This window comes from Pogonomyrmex barbatus, unplaced genomic scaffold (assembly GCF_055798465.1).
Source record: "Pogonomyrmex barbatus isolate J1 unplaced genomic scaffold, ASM5579846v1 scaffold4, whole genome shotgun sequence".
Lineage (NCBI taxonomy): Eukaryota > Metazoa > Arthropoda > Insecta > Hymenoptera > Formicidae > Pogonomyrmex > Pogonomyrmex barbatus.
This window is the reverse complement of record NW_028297138.1, coordinates 8,219,083-8,234,111: the sequence shown is the minus strand read 5'-3', so window position 1 is coordinate 8,234,111 and position 15,029 is coordinate 8,219,083. Positions and strand designations below refer to the sequence as shown.

General features: G+C 40.1%; 1 long non-coding RNA gene across 2 annotated transcripts in view; it reads right to left on the bottom strand.

Annotated features, from left to right (window-relative positions):
* The window catches only part of LOC148935782 (uncharacterized), a 182,986-nt gene extending 177,289 nt beyond the window's left edge, over positions 1-5,697 (bottom strand). For both annotated transcript variants that reach the window (XR_016140112.1, XR_016140111.1), the window contains exon 1: positions 3,471-5,697. This is a non-coding gene — a long non-coding RNA (uncharacterized LOC148935782). The remainder of the gene's footprint in view (positions 1-3,470) is intronic.
* Positions 5,698-15,029: the final 9,332 nt, after the last annotated feature.

Here is a 15,029-nt window from a genome sequence, read left to right as displayed (position 1 = left end):
AATAATTCAAGAAAGTGTGCAAAACAACAAGACCGCATCGCGCGCGATTATTGTACATGCGCAAATGACCTGAGGAATGAGTTCTAGATTTTTTTCGAGGAGAGGAGCGATGTAGCCGTGAATCGAGGTGCCTTGTCTTTTGCTGCATAGCAAAGGACCCCCCATGGAGGCAATCTTGTTTCATACAGAGTCACCTGCTTTCAGGGCCGCAGCTCGGCGGCGCGATCTCGGGAACGATCTGAAACGTGGTCGTGAAGGGAACGCGTTTTACGAGGCGAGGCGGAAGAGAACGAGAGTGAAACGTGCGGCGCGCGACGCCGTCCGGGAGGTGGCAGCCGGAATAAAGCATAAAACAGTATATATTCGTTGAAGGAGAGAACCATTAAAGGGTCCGAGTTGTTGGATAGCTCTCTCTATCCTGTCAGCAGCGGAGCAGGTTGATCCTCTCGTCTCATTCCCCACGATGCTGACTATCTTTCTCTCTCTCTCTCTCTCTCTCTCTCTCTCTCTCTCTCTCTCTCTCTCTCTCTCTCTCTCTCTCTCTCTCTCTCTCTCTCTCTCTCTCTCTCTCTCTCTCTCTCTTTCTTTCGCTTCGTCTCTCCTTCTCTGTCGTCTCTCTCCCCTTCACGGTACAATCTTCTTTCCGTTCTCACCGTTTTGCTTTTACTCGTGCCCTTCCTCCTATTTTCCCTTCGGCGGCGTACTGTACTCGCCACGGAGCGGCGCGTCCGACGGGTTTCGACTTCGCGTCAATTTGCTGCGTCGCTTTGCAAAACTGTGGATCCCCTGCAGCGACGCGAATTTGTGTTTTAATTGAAACCGAAAGTCATCCGTTAAAGCGCAAACGACAGGACGATCGAACGTGATAAATCGCTCGAAACGTTTCCGGAATCCTTCATTACGAATTATCGCGTCTGCGATGTGAAAAAAAGTAATCGTTCCTTCTTACGTCGCGCTATCGATACGAGAAAGATTCATGAATAAAAGTCGATCTGATACATCGGATTAATTGCGGTTCGCGTGGAGCTCGCTTCATTCACTGATAACTCGCCGGATCTCCGCGAGGCTACGTAATACTTTCGCCGGGACTCTGCACTCGCAATTAACTGTCTCAAGCTTTAATTAAGTCGCACGTGTAATTGCACGCGCTCGACCGGAAACTCTATCTCTAAGTTCCTCGATTCAACGATATAGCCATAGATAAACGAGAGACTTAAGATTTTATGGAACAGCATACATTAACACAGTTTTCAAATTGAAAAAAAAGAAAAAGCAGTATATAACAGATATTATTATAAATTATATATATTATGTATGTGTGTGTATATTTTTTAATATAAAAAAATGTAATAAAAATTTAATTACGACAAGTATTCACAAATTGTAAATTTGATAAAAAAGATTAGTGTCTCTTTTTCCATAAAACAAGTTGATTTTGTTAACTGAACAATTTATTGATCAAATAACATTTACAAATATAAGGATTAATATAAAAAAAATACGAATTTTTATAAAATGAGAATTTTTTGCATATATATAAAAATTATATTAGATTAAAATAAAAATAAAACAACACAAATAATTTTAGTGGTGTAATTGCAGACGTTATCACCACCCAGACATTGCACATTTTTAAATTATTATTGATTATGATAAATATCACAAGAAGATAAATCCTTTAATATTAGCCAATAGGTGTTTTTACTACTTTACCGCAGAATACGGCCAAGTGCTCTAAGTTACGCAGTTACTGCAAACTGTGCAAATTTATTGCTTCCATAACAGGCGCCAGATTATCCCACGAACTACGAAACCTGTTTCAGCCGCAAAAGTTTCAATCCGAACATATTCCCGAAAATACAACATAATGAATGGCAACGCGCGATCTGTTATGAATGAGACCAGTTGTAAACAGCGCGTACACGTGTATGCTTACGCATAATATTTCTATGCATGGCTGTTTCTGGTGAATTTATTAGAGCTGATTGCTTATCGAAATCCTGGAATATTTTTCAATCACTCTTCAATGTATATATCAATGTGAGAGAAATTCTAATAAACTTTGCGCGCGTCTCAGCACAGTTTCGAAAGGCTTATAATTTTTATTCAATTCGCGTGTATATACGATATGAATGTCAACATTCGATAAGCTGATAAAAAAAATATAGCAAAAAATGTGGGTGGTACGGGAAATATAGAAAAACTTTGAAAAACAAAACAATTGTTTCACGGCTTAGCGAACGCAAACTCTGTGTATACAAAGCTACCATCAGACCCACTAAATATCGTTCCAACCACAGATGGTAAAGGGCAAAATATAACAAAAATGCAGACTGTTACAACGAGCATTAATGGTCATTATGGTGTACAAAATTAAAGAATTCTGAATTAAATGGGAAACATGTAAAAAAAGACTGGTTGCGCGCACGATGATACAAGTTCAGATCTACCTTAAAATTTTTGCGTTACGTAATTGAAACATCCAAATATCAAGATTTCACGAATATAGTCCACAAATTTCAGATTAAAAAATTATTTTTTTATATATGTCATAATTGCCATCAGCGGTAGAATAAGCAATATTGAATAAAAAGGGGACAGGAGGATAAGATGACAATTTACTAATTTTTCTAAGTTAATAACAGATAAAAAGTCGGTGTCAAACTTATTAGAGATTTTTAATGATACTAAATAATCTATTGTAATAAATTTTAATTTATCAACGACAAATATAAAATAGTATATAACATAATAATAGATAATATGAAGAGAAAGAGAGAGAGAAAGAGAGAGAGAGGTAATAAAATAAAAAATATATTTTTAGTACATTTTTATGTAATTTTGTGATATTTCTTTATAAGGAATTATAAAAATTATAAATATGTTTTCACTCTCTATAAAACTACCGTATAGCATATAAAAAAATGCATCAAATTTCTTTACTATTTATTGTATTGCAACATTTTTTGAATACAGGATAAGATAATGAACATTATGTTAAAAATTACATAATCGTAAATAATTATTTTTGTTCTTTCTCTACTTATATTTTGCTTTAAATTATGTAATTATAAATAATTGTTATTTTTGTCCAGATTTTATTTTCTTAAAGTTACATTATTATAAATACTATTTTTATTCATATTATTTATTGGTATTTTCTGGTGTTATTCAGAGATATTATAATAACAAACTATAAAGAATCCTTAAAAAAATTAATCTTTATGTATAAAAAATTAATTTTAATCTCCATCATTCACTATTAAAAATCATTTTACGCACATATCGGAAATAAAAATTTAAATAATATAAAATTCTAATTTATTTATAAATTTTTTAGTTTTTATTAATTAGAAAAAAATTGATCATTATTCTTATGTCACTACGAAAATAAAAAAAAATCGACAAGCTTTAAAATTGTCATCTGACCCTCATTTCCCCCATAAGAACGAATATTTGCAAATACTCACTTGTTTTAAGTGACCGAAGAGGCTGCGTCTGCAGTTTCGACACGTGAGCACCGCCCGGAACTTTATCCTTCCCGAAACGAACGAACGAACGTACGTACGGAGGCTGCCGGCGCGGCGCGACCGCGTAATCCGGAATAAATCGGAGGAAGGATCGGGCGTGGGCGATCGCGCGCGCCAAGATCGGAGAAGCGCGATGCACCGATAATCGCCGGTGCTCACAGATAATAATGCGTCAGTGCTCTCGCGCGCGAAGCACGTCTCGCTCGCAAGCAAGGTACAGGTGCACCGTTTACTCCCGGTTCGAATGTAGGCTCGCGCGAGAGGATCGGATTGCGGCAACAAGATAGCCGCGGCTTACGATTATCACGATCGCGTCGTTCACGTTCGCGAGGAGTAAACGATCGACAAGCGTCGACGAAGGTCGCAAGATTCGAAATCTCCGGCAGCCCGACTTTTCGCGATGCAATAGCGAGAATGATAATCGCAATGGCGAACACTGATGTTTTTACACCATCCTCCGCTGATAACTGGAGCACTGACGAGACCTGTCGTTCGTCTTCTCTTCTGTCACAACGCGGGAAGAAACACTGGACGCGATGAACGCACACGCGAGATGGCCGACAACACTCGCGGACGATCCGCGACTATGTGCACTTTCTTCGACGCGACTCCAACGTGTGCTTATCGCCTTTCGTTCACTCTCTCTCTCTCTCTCACGTTTCGTTCATCAATAATTCCGATGTTCCGCGATTAGTTCTTCGGAGGAGACACGCACGCCAACAACTTTAGCCTTTCGTGCGATCAACCACGCCGATAATTCTCATTCCCGAAGCGAGCAGACACGCGACAGAGATTCACCTCCGACTTATGCCGCGGCAGTTGAGAAACTGAAGAAACCGGTCGGATGTTAGCCGCTAATATCGGCACTCGCGCACTTTTTCTAATTCGGTCAAAACTATTGGCGATCGCGAGAGCGATATCGACCAATAATAAGCGTCGCTCAGGATATGCTCGCACACATGTACACAGGGACACAACACACGCGCATATATGTAGCGAAAAAAGTAAAATGGCACGGAGTTCGAGCTTGTTTACGCTTTTCGGCGAGCTTCTCGATATCGGACGCTGCTTTTCGGAATTTTCAAGAATTCGACGTTGCCGAGGATATAAACGGCACGCGTCCGAGTTTACCACTATAAATCGAGGCGTGTCTGCGACGACGATCGCGCGCTCCGGAATTACATTTAAGAAGACCAAATACGTCCTACTTTTTCCTCCTGACGTTCGACTTTCGCGGAATCCTACCCCGACATGGCACCGAGATCCTCGCGTACACCACACCAAACGCGCAAACGAATCACAAGACCACTTTTCCTCTCTACCTCTTTTTCTCTCTCTCTCTCTCTCTCTTTCTCTCTCTTTCACTGCCGCAGTATCTGCTCAAATTATTCGAGCTAATTCTTGAGAACGACGATATCTTGGAATAAAAATCGCGGTGTACCAGTCACTTTTTGTCACTGTCAACAATTTTGTTTTGCTTTTACCACTTTACTTTTCTCTCGACACTCCTTCGAACCCTTCTCTATTTTTTTTTTTTTTTTTTTTTTCGTTCTCCACTTTCTTTTCACTTCATCTGTCAGTATGTTCCCACTGTGTTTCCCTCTCTCTTTCTCTCACGCGCGCACACACATACACACACACTCCTTCGCTTTCTTTCTCTTTCTACTATCAAAAACGCGCGATACTCGCACCGGCCGGGGATACGATCACGAGCGAAACCAAACCGGAGCGAGAAATACCGAATACGCTCGAATCTTCGGCGAGCGAGCGAGCGAGCGAGCGAGCGTCCGCGACGAGCGAATCCGCAACCCCGTGGAATTTCGCTCTCGTGGCGGAGGCGAGCGAAAAGCGAAAACGTGACTTTCGTGCAGCTACCCCTCGCCTCTCACTTGCTATCCCGATCGCGTGCGACGCGTGTTACTCTCCTCTATCCTTTTTTTTTCCCCTTATATCTCCCTCTCCCTTTTATCGCGGAAATCGCGTGGGTTCTTTCAATCGCGGTCCCGTTCCGTGGCTGCTCGCTCGTCCGTTGGCGGGCTTCGAATGACGAGCTGCGATCGCTCCCCACGCAAACGCTCCGGCTCTCTCACTCTTTCTCCCCCGTGTACCTCGCGCGTTCTCTCCCTCGATCGCGCCGGCTCGGCTCGTTCCCCCCGTTGCACCCCCCTTCGGCGCGTTCTTCTCTCTCACGCGTCCGCCTGCCGACGTTCTCGTGCCATCTCGTTCTCGACCTGGCGGCGTGCGCCAGAGGGAGAGAGGAATCGGCGCGCGATAGCCGGCTTGCCGCGGCGCACCGTGCAGAGAAACGGAGGGAGTGAGAAAGAAGGGGATAGAGAAAGAGAGAGAGAGAGAGAGAGAGAGAGGGCTTGAAGAGGGAGAGAACAAAATGTCGTGCAGCATGCGCAAGCGCCAAGAACGTATATACTTACCGGCGCTATCTGCGAGGCGGTAAAAGCACCCCCCGCGAGCACCAACTTCCGCGGAGGGAAGGAAGAAGCGAACGAACTAAGCGTGCTCTCTCTCCTCTTCTCCGCGCTGCCTCCACCTTCTTCGCCGACACAATCCCCGCTGCACCCTCGGCGAGCAGGGGGTGCCCGGTTGCCTAACGTGAAACACGTATGCACAAGAAAACCCCTCTGCTATCTCCTCCGGATGAATACGAGAGAAATATTTTTAACGGCGGCATGCGAGGCCACCCGGCCATCTCATTAAGAGTGCACTGGCACGCGGATGTGAGAGGGTGAGAAACGCAGGGGGTTGGAGAGAGAGAAGGGAAACGAAAGCTCGGGAGAGGTACTATCGCGTATGCGTCAGACACGCAATTAAGTCACATTTTCGGGTGGCTCATCGCCGCAAGTTAAGAAGCTTGCGAGAGGCGCGATGCGAACATAAGGAAATCCAATAATCCCAGTTACACGAGGCACGTCCATTCATTTAGCAATATTTTTCGCAGATTCAAGAAGCATAAATACAATTTGCAAGTATGTGACTAAAACATTGATTTAGATGTAGCTCGCTCTGCGTAATTTCGTTAACTTCTTCTTTTAAGATTCGACGAATACAAACATCCCTGTTGATTCTTGGCGGCGAAAGATCGTCCAAATCTGTCACGCGAGGAACTTGCGACACGTGACCCCGTTTAGTTACGCTAAAATTTGGTTCCTCGATATCCACTCGATCCGTCATGTACAAACATACGAGAGGAACAAAAACGATTTCCTGTCGATATCGACATTTTTGAAAATCACAATCACACATTTAAAAACTTGCTCTTATACAAACCTGCTGATCGATATGCGAAAAATACTTCTCTTACACTACATTGTCGGCGATATGTTATATATAAATAATATAATTTAAATACGATGCTCTTGTAAAAAACCTATAAGAAAAACATGTATAGGAAATCAAAAAGAATTATTATAATTTCTATTCTTTATCCAACTTTCTCAAATTGTATAATCCAATAAGGATACGTTTAAAGACACGATTTGCACATACTAATTTATGATGTAATTAGACATTTGTTAGCTAGAGATAGGATTACTTCTAGTCGGAATAATCCAATAGAGGTGTTATCGCGGAGTTACAGCATCTTAAAGCGCAAATGTGAGTCTCTTAATTCCTCGGCGGCTTTATCTCGTTGATTAGTGGACCAAACAACGTGCGGAATAGGGAAAAAATAAAGAAACGTGATAACTGAACAAAAAAGCTTTCTGAGTACGTGATTTGGATGGTAAAATTTGCATAGAGGTGCAAGACGCACCAAAGATCTCGTGAATAACTTGGTCGCCTGCAGCTATTAAAGTACCCTTATCTAAAAACTCTCTTTAAAAGTATAACGTTAAAAGAAATCCACCGCAGCCCACAGGAATTGGCTCGCTTTGGGATCCTTTAGGAAGATCATAAGATATGATTTTCCTAAAATTCTTATTTATCTATTTATTGACTTTGTTGACTCTTTAAACGTATTTCCGATATAATTTTCCGGTGTTCTAAAATCTCGTCCATGTACGAAAAAGATTTCTGACTTATTTTTAATGCATAATAACGCAATAGTCTCTCTCTTTCTCTCTCCCTCCCTTCCCTCTCTCTCTCTCTCTCTCTCTCTCTCTCTCTCTCTCTCTCTCTATCTCTCTCTCTTTCTCTCGTTGCGGTACGTTTGCGGTGCATCTCTACGATAATCGATCGATACCGCCCATTTCTCCTGCAAGAGCAGTGAATTTGTTAGCGCATTTATTGAAATTTGTTTATGAAGCCATTCCACGCTAATGTAATTACGCTCACATTTTAACGCGACGGCGCGAACCACTACAGTAATTTTATTGTTGCATTTTCATAGTTTAATTTTCCGAGAACCGTACAGTGCGTTGCGGATATTTTGGTACTAAACATTTTGGTACTAAACATCCGGATATACTTAATAGCGAGAGCGCATTTTATTTTATATTTCGACAATTTATTCAAAAGCGATGTATAATATCGCCGTATTTGCAATAAAATATCGTCGCCAAATTAATCGTATTTGCGCAATAAATTGCTACGTGTCGTGTCACGCTAGATCACCATTATTTGTTGATCCGCTTTGCGATATTTTTCAATAATGCGTAAAAGTGTACCAGGTGAGACTTGAAATTTCTAAGGTAATCACATAAATCAGAGGGTCTCATTAAAGAAACAACCGGTGCACTTCACGATTTCCACATTCACGAATTCCACTATCGGGGATTACTATGCTCAGAGGGAATTTAAAGAACATCGCACCTAGCCTTATTTTATTTCGATCTATGATCTGTTTGAATTTTTTTGGACGCACATTTTAAGATCTCTGTAAAATTAACATCTTTTCTTTTCGATATATTTATAAAGTCTTCCCTCACAATGTGTAATGTTTTAAGAAGAATATTCAGTAATTAAATCAAAAAGAAAAAAAACTTAAAAAATCTAGTGTACTTTTACTTTCTTTTTTTTTTTAAATCAACACAATATCTTAGATTACTTGAGTAAGTTTGCAAACTACGATCGATAGAGGCAACACGTCAACGATCGGAACTTTTTGCCAAGCGTTTTAAATAATGAAAATCCATCCGAACGCCTTGATGTCTTGACGAATGCCGAATGGACAGGGTAGAATTGCGTGCTACCTCGTTCCGGTTGTATGTTCGCTTTCATTTGTTCAACCTGTCTTCAAAAGACAACCGTCCTCGTCCGTGTATTGAACTTCCTCCTGCGATTAAATATTTAATACGTGGATCGATACCATTCCGTATATCCACGCGTTCTCCGCGACACGAGCTATCCGGCTGTTCTATGCGAGACTCTTCCACTAACCAGTCCGAGAAATTACGAGTCGACCCTTCGCCTTTCTCATACGCAAACACACTCACGTATGTCGGACGTCATTCGCAATCTGCTTCGCTACCTCTTTGAAGATGTGGCAGCCACAAACCTTTTTCTCGCAACTGATATGGCGGAAACAGAAATACAGGATTCACCTTATGAGAACCGTTCCGGAAAAATAGTTTTTATTCTTTTCTCCTGACAGCGCGCAAGCGAAAGATTTAAGTTAGTAAAGATAACATAATCATTCTAAAATATTTCTTATACGTTTTGCTGTGTACCTTACGAATCTTACATCAGCGCTACCTTAATTAATTTATTTTAATAAATAATATTATATACTTTATTTTCTTTCAAGTTTTCATAAAGTTAATAATAAATAAAATTAATAATGGCATAAAAGTTAAAATATTTGTTCAATTTATTGTATACATGAAAAATGTTTGTTTTGCAATGTATCGATTATTTCGTGTTTCGTTTTTCCTTAATCGATATATTAAGTCGCTTAAATGTCAGAGTAGTATGCATTGACATGAAACTTTTTACCTCTTGACGACGATTATCTTTTCTCATAGTTCACCTACGTTCTCAAACGCCTATCATTTTGCGTCCTTTTACCTTTCCTAAGTCGCGCACGATATGTCACGCCATTTTCTTGAACGCAACGTACGTTGCAATTCAGCGTCGACGGTAATGTCACGTTACCACGAAGGAAGTAAAAATTTTCATGGCTCCATGTCGCACGGCGTAGGTTGATACCACGTGCAGGATGAACTATAAGAAAAACTGGAAATTACCCAGAAGAACGATCGTTTAAACGTAATGACAATAATAAAGGAGAAAATCACTGCGACGGCAAAGTTAAGGGTACAAGATACGGGCCCTTTATTCTAAAACTGTCTTAAACCAGAGTTTGAAATTCTTGTGAAAGAATTCAAGTTGAATGTAATATGATATTAATTATATTATAAGTAGAATTAATTTGTACTTTTTAATTTATTTTAATTTTATCACGTCTCAAAATTTGTCGAATATCTTATAAAAGAGTGAATTCTAGTATATGAGTATATTAAAAATAACTTAAGAAAAAGAAAAAGATCACGTTGTTGAGGATAATTCTTTTTCGATGACAATTTCATTTATATATCTTTGCGTTATGGACTATTCGAAGATAAAAAGAAAGCTATGGCAAAAACATTTGTAGATTGCTCTCCGTCTCTGGACATCTACTTTAGTTTTTGTAATCGAAAATAGTAAATTATATGTGCTCTATAGATTTCTATGACTACGGTATACTTCTTCCTTATACCTTTCGTGTGATGGTCGTAACTATAAACGAGAATGAAATTCGCTCAATAAAGTGCGACTGTACTGCTGCACCGCGCCCGTACATATGTATGAGTACATACAAATGTACGGTTAGAATAAAAAGATTTTTCAAAGACGAGACTGAGTAGTACTCCCGGGTGTTAAAGTATCCTGGGCTTTTAAACTGGTTGCCCTAGTTCCCCCGTCTCCCGTTCCTTCTGAATGTTTGATGTTGAAAAATTCGCATACTCTCGGAACGCTGATCTTCTTTTAATTCTTCTTTCCGGTATCTTTCCGCTTATCTGCTACGGACATATCTCTAGCCGCGAGTACGAACGTAAGAAAAATCGCTGTACTTAGTGACATCTTAAGCGATTACTCTGCGAATATAGTGCCGGCGAATTACCTATCCGTGATGTTATGAATTAAACGCTTGAATTCTAACAATTATCTGATTGTAGACGAACATACGTTTATGTTTAAATCGAAAAACGTGTTTTCCTTAGAGTACAAGCGATTTCGTTCACTTTATTAGATATCGCTTTTGAATGTAATATCTAATAAAAAATGCTTTAATCGATTTTACGTATTTATAATTTATCGATTGATTTATTATCCGCACGAGGAAAACGGAATAAAATCAATTTTGTTGAAATTTTGGGAAATATACGAAATTAGCTATTTGCGTCAAAATATGGCTGAATACGATTAAACTCTGCATTAAGGAATATGTCATCAAAGGGTATTAGTCAATCGCGCTTCCTATATAAGCAAGCGGAGATTACTCAGTCGATGTGTAGTTCATACCGGTTAACGAGCTGACCGCACAGGACACCCACGGTTGATCCACATGCCGATCTCGTCGACGTTCGAACTCTGATCTTGCATTTGTGGCCAATCAGCAGCTTTGATATCAAAGGACCTGGAGCCGCTAGAATGGGAACCCGAACGTTCGTAAGACGCGTAATTCCAATATAATTATCTAAGATCGTAACCATAATTGCTCGTTTATTATGCCTGCACTTCCAAAATCGCATATTATCCCTCTTGATGTAACTATTGTAAATTATCGAAGTTACATGGACGAAACGTACTCGAGATGTTTACAACGTTCTGTAATAATTTGAAGCTGCCCAATGCCCCGCATTGGGAGAACACAAATTTAAAAACACAAATTTGTAATGAAAATAGTAATTGCGATACTTATAACAAGAATTTATTTTATATATATATATATATATACATATATATATAAAATTCAAGTTGTGTGCTGAGCACACAATGCGTTTCACGAAGGAAGGAGCGTATGGCTTGTCAGCGGAATGCATTTAACTCTGACACGCACAGCGCTTTAAACTCATCAGCTTTTACATGGGATTTCAAATGACTCGCAGGAGGTTTCAAACGAAAAACGCAAGTCAGTTGGTCAATCCATTAGAAGCATTTCGTTCGAGAGTTGCTGCGTAATGCTTGCGATTCGACTGACTTGCATTACACATGCATTGCCTCAGGAAGCATATGCCGCCGACTTATGACATTCCTTCTCTTCCCTTTACTGAAATCCATCGCTCATGGTTTTAAAATGCAGGATTCTATTACCGTAATGCGGGATCCTATTACGAACGGAAAGAAACACGTATAAATATTTCTTACGCGCGTACGTAAAAAAAACAAAGGAAAAAAAAACAAATATGGTAATTTTATCAGCGGAAGCCGCGGCAAACGGAAAGTTGCAACTTCGTACGTACGTGACAAAAACTATTAGTACTCTCTTTTACATTGTATTTTATTTTTTAGTAACTCACGAGCTTACGGGTGTACACTTTTCGGAAACGCGTTTTTGCCGCGTCCCTTTGTTGTCGCGTGTGTACCGACACACTCAGTTTGCACAGATCCCAAGTGCCGCCGAACGGTGCGGGATGTTGTTGCGTTGTTTGACGACTGCAGAATCTGAAGCGCATGCTCGCGAATCGTAACTACGGCGTTCCGTTTAAAATTGCCCGATAATGGCCGCTGCGGTTTCGGATTGACGGCCGGCTCTTTTGTACCTATGCTCATGCAAACACGCTTTCATTCGTCCTCGCCCGATTCCTGTCATCGGGTTGTCCATCCAACCCTGATTTTCGCACGTGTCCGTGCTCGCCAGTCTCGCAACTTTATAAGCAATAACCGAACGCAAGCGCGACAGGTTTATGGGTTGTTCTCTGTGGTCCTTATGTCCTTCCATTATGGTTGCAGATGCGGTCAGGGTTTTTTATGCATAAGCGTTTTACGAGGCACAAGCTCTTCTTATCACAATCCACGCGCGGACAAGAAAATAAAATGTAATTCCATGGCCAGGGAAAGAAAAGAGAGAAAGAGGGAGGACTATACGAGTGACTTTTAAAGATACATTTATCGAATATAATAAATCAAACTTTACGTTTTTCCGAATGTGTAAAATCTTATTTGAAGATAAAATCCATAGAAGAGAAAATCCATACTTTATGTATTTCACTAAAATACTAGATACACAGTTCTAAAAGTTTAGCACTTATCTAGATCGAATTTTGCAATATACCACGTTTATATATTTCGTTTATATCTCGGGGTTAAATTATTGATAAAAAAAAAAACATACAGTAATATATAACTTCTATCTGCATATATATTAAAGTACTTCTCTCGATGATGAGTCAGAGTCGATCGACATCGCGACAAAAGAGACTGCGGCCAGTATACTTGAAGCGGAATCTAGAGTCGTCGATGGACAAGTACGTGCGTACTTCGTATGTACGTCAAAGAACAAATATAGCATTCGTTTATAAGCGTTCCTATTTTTATGTCATTACAACGGAAATAATACTATCTTTCTTATACACTGTCGCACATGTTATAACTCCCAGGACAATCCGATTTTATACTCTCGAGTATTCAGATATAGCATCTCAGACCTCGTTTTTCATCAAAATAGCCGTAGTATAATGTAGATCTAGGCATGTGCCATGTTTAGAATCTAAGCTCCAGGAAAAGTTCCAAGTGTTCCAACTCTTTTCTAAGCCACATAGTTAGATTCGCGGACTTTATTTTCCATAAATAAAAGCGTCAATCTTGACACGAATGATAAATATGGCACCATATCGCTTACGGGCATGATTGCATTAAACTTTATTTCACTTTGACTCGATTCTTTAAAGAAAGCGAGTCTATTATTAACATTAGATATCAAGCATAGAAAAAATTATATTGCTCCGGTACATATATCGTATGCAGTATACACACGTGTATGTTTAAATGCTTATCGCTTATGGCTGTTTTAATAACATCGCAATCGTTAAACACCTGGCTACTGTTTGCACATGTGACATCATCCACCTTTATCTACCTGCGCGAGGTGTTTTAAACTCGAAACCAAAAGCACGATTTACAAGATTCAATTAATAATTCCTAAAGTAATTATAATGAAATACGAATTATCTCGATTTCTCAACGTAAAAGATTTTTCTCCTTGTGAAAACAAGAGATCTTTTTGTAAACAGAATTTCTCTAATGTTTACGCTTATGATCTTGTCCCGAATTCAATTTTCACATATAAAAATTGCATATGCTTCTATCTAGTCCACAAATAAAATCTCTTTGCATCCTGTCTTCGTTCGTGACAGAACTGGGACAGCGTGACGGTACTCGGCGCGGTGGGTGCTCCATACGTTCGAGTATTCGAAGTAGCCGATAACTTCGGTTACATATCGGAAACAGAGGATTGTCGAGAGCGCGCGAATCGCACTTGCGCCGATCGGTCCTTCTACTCTCCCCCCCCCTTCCTCCCGTCCCTCTCCTCCCCACCGGACAAGATCCATTAAAACGTAATCAATGAAGAGCCACTACGTAGAATCACGAATTACGCTTCTCCCTCCCGCGCGTAGTTTTCAGAAGCGGAAACTGCGGATGAACTGGGTACTCCGGCGTGGCTTCGCAAGCAACGCAACTGGAACGGGGAGGTAGAATAAGTAGGTTAACGAAATGGTCGTTCGCAAGCTTGAGATACCGCCACCAATTTCCAGTGGTCCTCAACTCGATTCGAAGTTCCTCCCAGCCGACGGGAGCCAGAATGCGCCACGAAGCGACAACAATTTTCCAGTCGGTTGTTCCTCCGCCGTGCCACCATGCATGCATGCGCAAAACGTACTTTGTACGTAAGCCTCGGAAATAGAAGATGTTCCTCTCCACTTCCCCGTATCCCGTTTGCCTCGCGCAGCTCTTTAGAAAAGATCTCCTCGAACTACAGCCAGCACAGGATTTCGCCTCGAGCACCGAAGAAGAAAGGGAAAAAAGGGGGAATTATCGGGGAGTCTTAAAGGGAAGCGGCGCTTGATTAGCGCATACAAGAAAGACATTCCACGAGTGGATTCTTCGCGGTCCGTTTTTATTCCGGATCGCTGTCGCGTTTCGCTTCGGCGCTAATTGCATTACCATCGACACTTCTTCCAGATTCTTTTCTCAATGTTCGCATCGTCACGCCTATTCCTCTTATTTCGTATCGCACAATACTAGAGCATCATTGAAGATGACGCGAATATAATTGGAGACATAATTAGCAATTAGCTGTGTAGTTAATAATTAGCAATTATTATTAGAAATTAGAGAATGTAATTAGAAAATGTAATTAGATACATCATCAAAATAAATTTTTTTGACTCATAAACAAAAGAATATTTTTTCTTTTGTGGATATCAATACACATATATTACACATGTTATTAAGTTTATCACACACAAATAACTTTTATTTAACAAAGTTCTACACAAAAATTGGGAATTTATAAGTATTTAGATTTGAATTTTAAAAAAAGACACACAAATTACAACAATAAAA